The following is a 9,861-nucleotide window of genomic DNA, read 5'->3' on the forward strand; positions in this document are numbered from 1 at the left end:
AAAAAAAGAAAGAAAAGAAAAAGAAAAAAATGTTAAGGAAAAGTAAAATGAAACACGTTGACAAGTCCACATCTAAGAATTTATCCTAAAGAAATAACTCTAAATGTGAAAAAATACTTGGTTCTAGGATGTTGTCTATAAGAACCAAAACTTGAAAACAATCTACTTGTATATACAACAACAGGGGATAGTTTGAATACATTTTTGTATATCCATACAATGGATCATTGTGTTGTAATCCAAAAAGATGTGGTAGATTTTAACGCAATAACATGGAAATGCTGGAAAAAAAAAAAAAAACCCAGACTGTAGAGTCACATATGTAGTATAATTCTCTCCCTATGATCTAGCGGGTGTTCATATATACATTACAAAGAAGGAAGGATTTATAGTAAGCTATTAGTTTTTATTATTTGAGTCGCTACAACAATATAAAAAAAAAACACAAATAAAATGCAATTCTTTTTTTTACATAGTCCAAAAAAATGTTGCATAGGCTTAGGCTTATACCATAGGATCCAGCGATTCTGCCCCAAGGAGTTTCCACAAGAGGAATAAGAGCATAAGTCTATGCAAAAGCCTGTACATGAATGTTTATAACGGCTATAGTCATAACCACTGACAGCTGGAAGCAAGCCAGATTCCTTCCACTGGTAAACAGATAAACACTCTGTGGTACGTCCATACAGTGGATTGTTACTCACCAATTAAAAAAACACTGCCGATGGTTGCAGCTCCTGATTAACCTCAGTGTACAGTGTCAAGTGAGAGAAGCCAGACACAAAGCCTGCATGCTCTGTGATCGTTTTCACAGGACTTCCCGGAAAAGGCAAATTTATAGGAAAAGTAAACATTAGTGGTGGCCAGGCGGTGGGGCCTTGAGAGGGGCCGACTCCGAACAGGTAACAGGGAACTTGTTTGGGATAAACTGTTCTAGAGATTGATTATGGTGGTGATTACATGACCATGAGTAAAACTCAGACATAAACACTAGAAAGGTTGATTTTTACTGTATGCAAATTATACCTCAATCACAAAATGCAAACTGTAAGAGGCATGGCATATAACAGCCTTATAAATTAAAATAAACCAGCAATGTGAGAGCTAGAGAAAAATGCATTGTGTGAGACATTTAATGAGATAGAATAGCATTCATCCTATTGTCAGATGAATGCCCATGTTGTGCAACTATAAAATGAGCCTGTGCCTCTGTGTGTGTGTGTGTTGTGTAGACACCTGCACATATTAGTAAAAAGATGAACTACCAGATAAGCAACACAAATGGCATTCAGGAGTCTCTCTGAGTGGAGGGGTTCCAGCTCATCTGTATTTTCTGCTTCTATGTTTGCTAATTTTCCCACGATGACCATGCTTTGTCCTGGCTCCTTGGAACTGCTGGAGTCCACTGCTGCCTTGGAGAAGCTGGGAAGAGGCACCCCGCTCACAGCTGGGAAAACAGCAGCCCCCGGATGAATCCTGAGTCTTGTCCTGTTAATGTTTATTCTTCCTCCCTGGATAGACACGGCAGGAGACGGGATGAAGGGGCAGAAATTCAGACTCAGAGCCCCGTTCAGGGTAGTCTGCCCCTCAGAGCCAGCTTGCCCTTCCTCCACTGCCTGAGCTCTTGTAGAAGTGTTAAGGTCCAGAGAGTGGACTCTGGTGCCTGCCACATCAGCTCCCTTTCATAACATACCGACTGCGTGTCCCTGAGACAGTTACTCAACCTCTCTGTGCCTCCATGTCTTCCTCTGTAACATGGGGATAAAGATGGCGTCTACCTCACCAGGATGTTGTGTGTGTCTATGTGCACACATGCGTGTACAAGGAGCTTAAAACATACCTGGCACCTTAATTTAAGTGCTCAGTAATATTTAGAAAGATTGTTGTGAAAATCCAGCTGATAGAGGTGTGAGCCTACTGGTCCCATCACAGGACACGTGATGGTCACAGAGTCACACACGCAACGACTGATTTCACAACGACTCACATTCTTCACTGTGATTTAGAGCATCCCGAAGGGCATATGCACAGTCTACAAAACACAGTCTAACCTCTGTCTTCAGTCAGCCACTTCCCTCACCACCATCACAACCAGCTCTCTTGGGGTTCTTCCCCAAACTCTCTTCGTTCAGCCAACAAGCATTTGCTGAGCACCTACTATGCACCAGGAGCCATACTTGGGATAAGTCAAGGACCAAAATAGCTAAGAATCCCCATTGTTCACATGTAGATTACAGATCTGTCCCCCAGAGCTAGCCCTAGAACCTTGGTCTTTCTCCACTATCTTCTTCCTCATTCTACCATCCAGAATCCAAAGAAACCCTACAGACCCCTCAGATGGCAGGGGATGGAAGAAGCCGAGTTGGCAAAGCCAGGCTTGAGCAGACAGGGCCTGAGCAGACACCGAGCATTCCCAGTCAGCAATGACTGTGTCCCAGGACGAGCACAGGGCGCCACCCTGGCCCAGTGCACAGTAGGACCTCTGCAGGGGTGACCCCATACTGTAGTCATCTCATCCCCAGTGGGATTGGCAGCAAGTTCCAGGCAGAAGCCCCATGTTGTTCACTCTGTGGGGAATGCACAGCTCAGGGTAAGGTACACAGTAGGCCCTTGATGGCCGGCTGGGCTCTCAGGAGCCTCCTGGACTCATCTCTTTCAGAGGCCATGGATGGTCTAGCTCAGAATCCACTGATGTGCTGGGCGGGGTGGGGGGTGGGTGTTTGCCGTGGTCAGGGCTTTCTCTGGGCCTTTACACACGATTGCAAAGTTCTGTCAGCCCCCACCTGGCTACCTCCCAGCCATTCAGCCCTCAGGCTACCTGTGGGAGCTTCCTGGGGCAGGAAGTGGGCACTGTAGGAGGAGGCCAGGGTTTGGACTTTTCAGCTCTACCCATTCCTAGCGCTGAGGACTGCAGACCCTCCTGGCCCTCCATGTCTCAGCTGTGAAAATGAATGTTAACCCCTTCCTTGGTGGAGAGAATGAAGTGATATCTGGTACACAGAAACATTTTGTAAACGCTTGTCTGTCTTTTCTCTCATTAAAGAGGCTTCTACCTTCAGACTCCAGACACCTGGGAACAGAAACCCAGGATGCCCGTCTTGGGAGGTACTTAGTGCCATGGTCCCCTCAGTTCCTTCCAGCCACGTGGCACGCTCGTGCCCGCCACACAGGGCATTGAACTAATCCGTTTCCTAACTGTAAGCAACAGAAAGCCACCTGTGGCTAATGAGAGCAGAAAAGGAATCTATGGAAACGATAAAAGTGTGACTTACGGAATCATGGGAAATTCTCCAGGCCTCTACTGTGAAGGCGGAGTGAACTTTATTAAAATTAATTGAGAGGCAGGACACCCGGGTAGCTCAGTCGGTTAAGCGTCTGCCTTCCGCTCAGGTCATCATCCCCGGGGTCCTGATTGAGTCCTGCATCAAGCTCCTTGCTCAGCAGGAACCCGCTTCTCCTTCTACCTACTGTTCCCCCCTGCTTGTGCTCTCTCTGTCTGTCTCTGACAAATAAACAAATAAAATCTTTTAAAAAAATTAATTGAGAGGCACAGTGGCATTGTGTTCTGTTTGCATACAGTTAGTGCACTATAGGTGTTACCTGAAAACAAAAGCACATCTCTGTTCAAAATGCTTAATGATTCCAACAGTCTCCAAGGGAGTCCTGGCCCCAGGGCAGTGGGGGTGGGGAGAGGCTCTGAATTCTTCCCAAGGGTCTGCAAATCCACCTTGCCTTGAAACATTGTCTGCCCCCCCACCTAACACGTCCCCAACTTGGGGGAAGAAAAATTCACCTGCACCTGCCTCTCTGCTCTCTGGTCCTTCCCCCACCCCTAGGAATTCGGAATTGCTGCTCTGATTGGTTGGATCTAGGACACGGAGAAGCCCTTGTTTCCTGCCCCTGTGGCTAAAGAGCCACACACAAAGCTTACCTTTTTCTGTTCTTAAAATCACACTAGATGACTAGTAGGTATACCAGACTCTCTCCCTCCAGCCAAGCCAGTCAGCCTTGGGATATCCCCCCCAGGCAGCACAGAGGCCAGCCGGAAGCTGGAAGGAGCTCGGCTGGACACGGCGGGGAGAGGTCCAGCCCACCGCCTTCTGTGCTCCTGCCCAGCTCAGCCACTGGCCACTGGCCCAGCTGACAGTGAATCAATCCTTTGTTTCTGAGCATGACAGTCTCTGGTTTCAGCTCCCAGATGTAGTGAAGGCCAGGGGCCAGGGAACAGACACAGCAAGTCTGGGGCATTCAGAGGTCCCTTAGCCAAAAGATCAAATATCATCAAACATGCCCGCCTGGCTCCTTATTTCAAATGCCTGCAAATTGGAGGCTAGAAAAATGCCAATTCACTTAAAAGGGTTGCTGAATTCCCGGCAGTTCTTCCCAACCTACCAGCTGCAAATCTAACTACCGTCATGGGAGGACCTTCATACTTGAAAAACTAGGGCGGTCCCTGGTCTCCAAGAACAAGACCACAGTAGGACCCCAGGGCCCTCCCCAGCACTTTCCCCTTGCAGTCCACTCTGCCGCCCCGGCGGGATTATCATCCTCCCTCGGTGCTTTTGCCGGAGCTGTTCCCTCCACCTGGTCTGCCCAACCCCAACCCTCCCCCACGCCTATCCATGGCAGGTGCCTGGGCAGGGACATGTTTCTCCAGGGGTCCTGGCCTTCCTTAGTCACCCCCTCACACATCCTAGCAGGATGCCCCCTTCCCCTCATTCTGAAGCCCTTGACATCTCTTTGCCATTTCTCAGTTGAGTGGCCTTGGGAGAGCTGGTCAACTGCTCTGAGCCTCAATCTTCTCATCTGTGAAATGGAGCCAATGAGACCTACCTTTATAGGTGAGGAATAAGAGAGAATGTTAGCCAAGGGCTTGGCTTTGTCTCTGGCGTGATTTAAGCCCTCCGAAGACGGAACCAGCACTTGTGGACAAGGAGCCCGGAGTCCAGAGAGGCATAGCCACACAGAAGCAAAGCCAAAGCCAGGCCCTGTTCCCCACTGGCCCCCTCGAGTCCCAGGCTGTATGTGTCCCCAGCCCTGTGTTCTGACCATCCCTGGGCAGGGCCAGGCAGGGAGCCTGGCAATAGCTCTCTCTGGGACCATCCCCGGCCCCTGGGGCTGGCTGAGCACACATACAGATTTCCTAACAAGGCTGATGGGAATTGACTTTGGCTGTTGGAGGCCCTTGGCCATTTGGCAACAGTGTGTTGCTTGACTTCCTGTGATCCTCCCTCAGGCTGGAGGAGGCCCAGCCTGCTACAGCCGGTGTTGCAACAGAGGGAAAGAAGCGAGAGCGACACTCTCTCCCGTTCCTCCTTGGGAGAGCAATTTTGCTTTCTATTTTGCATTCCCAGACTTCAGCTCTTTGCAGGAACTAGCCCTTGTGCAAAACCAATGGCTTCGGTGTCAGAAGTGAGCCCTCTGTAGCCCCACACCCAGGTGGGCCTCCACCCCAGGGCCAAGGTCACCTCCTTCTGGAAGCCTTGCAAGATCGTCAGCTCAGGCTGCACTTGTCCTTCTTAGGCGCCAAACTCTGACCGTCTGGAATCTATGCTCCGGATTCTGACCCTCCTTTCATTTTCACCATTAAATACAGCTTGTGATCAGCTCTGGGACTGCAGAAATTACAGGAACTGCAAAACTGCCACGAGCAAGATCTGCCTGCACCTCCCGGAGCAGGGTACAAAAGGGTTCTTTAATGAGTCTGAGACTCAGGAGACAGACACGTTTTTAGCGTGATGCCGTCCCAAGGGGTTATCTACACGGTGCAGTGACTGATTGCCTTTTAGATACTGAACCTTGAGCTCGGATCTGCATGAAGGACCTGTGCTTGAGGATCCAGTGGAGACAAACAAGGAAACTGAGGTCCGTCCAGGTTAGGCTAACAACGCAAACTCACAGCAAGCAGGTGGCCGGCTGGGAGTCGGGCCCAGCTCTTTAAGATTCCCAGCCCACACTCTGGATTGCTTTGCTGTGTGGAAAGTGGTCTCTGCTCACAGCACCACAATAGACAGGTTCTTGGAGGTGATGTGAGCCACGGATTCCTCTCTCGCGCGTGTATCCAGCCCAAACTCAAAGCTCAGAAAACCAAGAGCTCAGTTTGTGGGGCTGCTGGTGTGTTTTCCTGAGGGGTCTGAGACTCTCTAGCCAGCTAGTGATGAAGGCTGAATTAAGACTAGGTACTGAGCAACTTCTCTGTGCAAATGGATTCACACCTTATCTCATTTAATCCCCAGAACATACCACATGAGGGACACTGTTTCCCCATCTTTAAATAAGGATGAATTTCAGAAAGGTCAAAGGGCTTGATCGGAGCCACACAGAGAATATGTAGCCTGGCTGGATCAATGGACCCAGATCCGCCAGCTCCAAACCCAATGCACTTTCCTCTGGGAAATGTCAGCATTCTAAGGACCACAGAGACAAAACCAGCCCCTGAATTCACCAACTCTTGATCCACTCACCTTGGAATTCCCAAAGAGATAACTACATTTTCCTTAGGCTTTCAGCCATGTTGAGCTAGGATAGCAGGAGAGAGTGTGAGAGGATGATAGAAATACTCTAACCCTTAATGAAGTCCTGGTCACCTATAGTTATACATGTATGAAAATTCATAGAACTAGGAGAAACTACAGGAAGTAAATATGGCATAATGTTAAGATTTTATAAACCTGGGTGGTCTATTCTTATTTACATGTTTGAAATATTTCACAATAATAATAAAAAGAGCAAAAGAAAAAAAAAAGGAAAAGGAAAAAGAGCAGAGGAGGTGGCAGAGTGGAGGAATCTTGCTTAGTTGTGATGGCTGGAGCTGCTGCAGCCATCTTACAGCCCTGAAAGAAGCCGGTGTGAGAATAAATCTGAGACTAGGTTCACAGAGTGGAGAGACGGAGAAATGGTAAATGTCTGCTAGCTGCTGAGTCAGCCAGAACCTGAAACCGGCCCTCTCTCCTTGGAATTCTCTGAGATAACGTGCTTATTGTTGAAGCCAATGTAAACTGGGGATTTCTGTTACTTGGGTTGAAAACATCGTTACTGATACGGAATAGAGAGTCAGATCTGAAGCAGTGGGGCCCCTCCATGGCCAGTGGCAGCACTGAAAAGGAGGCTGGAGGGTCGCTGATGGCCTCATCTGGATTTGACTGGCCATGAGCCAACAGAGGGAAGCCTGGGGTGGTGGCTTATTCAGAAACTTGCCAGTTGGTTTTAAGATTTCATTTTTGTGGCCATGTAAGTCACAGTCACATGAGTTTTGTGTAATGTTCCTTTCCTGTCCAACACCCTCACAATTGTAACCCTTGCCTGGGCCCAGGGGACTCAGGAATTTGGGACAGTTGGAACTGCAAGTGTTCAAAACTATGTAAGATAATTTTTTCAAAAATCTAATTTTAGGGGGCACCTGGGTGGCTCATTCTGTTAAGCGTCTGTCTTCAGCTCAGGTCGTGATCCCAGGTCCTGGGTTCGAGCCCCTGTTTCGAACTCTCTGCTGAGAGAGCCTGCTTCTCCCTCTGCCCCTCCCCCTGCTCGTGTTTCTCTCTCTCTCTCTTTCTCTCAAATAAATAAATAAAATCTTTTAAAAAAATCTAATTTTTCAAAAAATCATTAATCTATGTGTTTTGGCTGCTGCTTAGAGCTATCTTCCTTGTGCAGACACAGATATCTGACTGTGGAGGCCCAGGAAATAAGAGCTAGGGTGAGGTCCTAGGGTGACAAGTCCTCCTAGAAACTGCCCCAAGTAAGGGGAAGAAGTCTTGTCTCCATGAAAGGCGATGTGACCTTGATAGGAACATAATGGCTCAGTTTTCTCAACTCCAAAATGGAGAGGAATCACCCCTCCCTCTCATCCATCCCTCGAGGGTTGTTTTTAGGCCTGGAGATAAAGCATCTGGCACCCAGTAGATGTTCTGTACGTGGCCACTGTTTTCATTCTTAAGCAAGCCAGAAGGATTCTTGTTGTGGATGGGGGCAGGCAGGGAGAGGGCCTTTTAGAACCGGGCAAGGAGAGGAAAGAAAAACAAAACAACAACAACAACAACAACAACAACAACAACAACAACAAAGACTCAGGTCTTACATCCTCCCTGCTCAGCGGGCTTCATTAGACTTTCATAAAATTAGAGCCGGGGAGAGAGAGCGCCAGGGGGTTGATGGGGACCCAGCGGGAGAGAAACTGGCCTCCCCCTCCGCAGCCCCGCCCATTCTCTCATCACCATGGAGACCGAGCTGGCTGCCCGGCGGGGTTCCCGCCCACCCAAGGCCTAAGGCGGCTGGCAAAGGGAGGGCCAGGGGCCGATCCCACAGAGACCGGACTGGAAAGCTGGAGTGGGGGTGGGGAGTGTCTACATCCCCGCGCTCCAACCCTCCCCCGGAGGAGCTGAAGGACTCAGGCCGAAGTGGGACGCTCCTGGCGGTCTGCGTTTGCGTCGCAGCTCTGGGAGCCGCTAGCTGCGTGACTGCAGGAAGAACATTTCCCCTCCCCAAGCCTCAGGTTCCACATCTGTCAGAGGAAGGGGTAGAAAAGGAGTAAAAACAAAAGCTTGGTGAAGAAAACTGTGGGATGAGGAAGCAATGATATATGGTGCGTGAGGAAGGATATTTAGTGCTGGGGACAGCATTCACTACACACTGGTTATTGGAAAAGGAGAACTTGACAAAACTGACCAGTAGGATCCCATTTTTCTTTGTTAAAAAAACACACTCTATCTATGCTCACCAAAAGGATCCTCTAAAAAACACAAAACACCTCTGCTTGTCTCTAGAATTGGGGATCACGTGCAATGTTCTTGTGGTTCTTCCTCACAACTTGGTGAATGTTGAATTTTGGTGAATGATGAACATGCATTACTTTTAAAGTCAGAGAGACGTTAATAGCTACCATTTCTGGGGCGGAGGCGGGAGCGGGCATTTGCTAAGTGCTTTAAGTGGCTTAAAGCCCTTTCTGTCTTCACAGAAATCCAAGGAGGTAGGGTACTCTAATTATCCCCACTTTACAGAAGAGGAAATTGAGTTTCAGAGAGGTTAAGGGACTTGACCAAGGTCAAACCACCAGAGGGTTGCAGAGCTGAGATTTCAAACCACAGTTCAGATACTGGACTCCAAAATTCAAGCATTTAATTATTACCCCTACTGTCTCTTAGGACAAAAAATGCTAAAGGGTCTGTTTTTAAAAATATTTTACTAAAGAAAATATCAAGGATATCAAAAGTAGAAAGAAAAATATAACTTCCAGTTATAAAATGAAAAAGTCCTGGGGATCTAATGTACAGCATGATAAGCAGAATTAAGAATATTATATTGTATTCTTGGGATTTGCTATGTGAGTAGATTAAGAGGACACTGAATGACAGCTGTGGGAGGTGACGGACGCGTTAATTAGCTTGGTTGTGGCAATCATCACGTTGTATACTGTAAATGTATATATGCCGTTTTATGTGTCCATTATACCTCAGTAGTGTGGGGGGTAAAAAGAAAAATATAATGAATCCTGATGGATGCGTGACCCTTAGGCGGAGGGATTTAGGTGAGGGCTCAGAGAGGGGCACGGGGATGCTTAGCGAGTGGAAGGATGCCCGGAACCAGAATTCTCATTCTATTATACACACACATATCACACACACACACACACACACACACACACACACACACCACACAAACCACACAAACTCCCCCACACCACCATTATCACCGCCATACACACACATCCCACACATGACCCCCACATATACACTCCACACACACACTACACACAAACACACACACACTACACACACCCTCCCCCCCCCCCCACCTCCCAGGCTCCTCTACTGGCAGCCTCTGGGGCTGTGGCCCCAACCAGGGCAGGCAGCAGTCCTCCCCCCTCCC

General features: G+C 48.4%; 1 long non-coding RNA gene across 1 annotated transcript; it reads right to left on the minus strand.

The window, feature by feature from the left end:
• Window positions 1-385: 385 nt before the first annotated feature.
• Window positions 386-5,145, minus strand: LOC309872307. Its single transcript, XR_014315773.1, has 2 exons — window positions 4,834-5,145; window positions 386-1,511 (listed from the first exon to the last, which is right to left on the minus strand). It is a non-coding gene; the product is annotated as an uncharacterized lncRNA (long non-coding RNA).
• Between the last annotated feature and the right edge of the window lie 4,716 nt (window positions 5,146-9,861).

Source organism: Mustela nivalis, assembly GCF_964662115.1.
Source record: "Mustela nivalis genome assembly, chromosome: 8".
NCBI lineage: Eukaryota > Metazoa > Chordata > Mammalia > Carnivora > Mustelidae > Mustela > Mustela nivalis.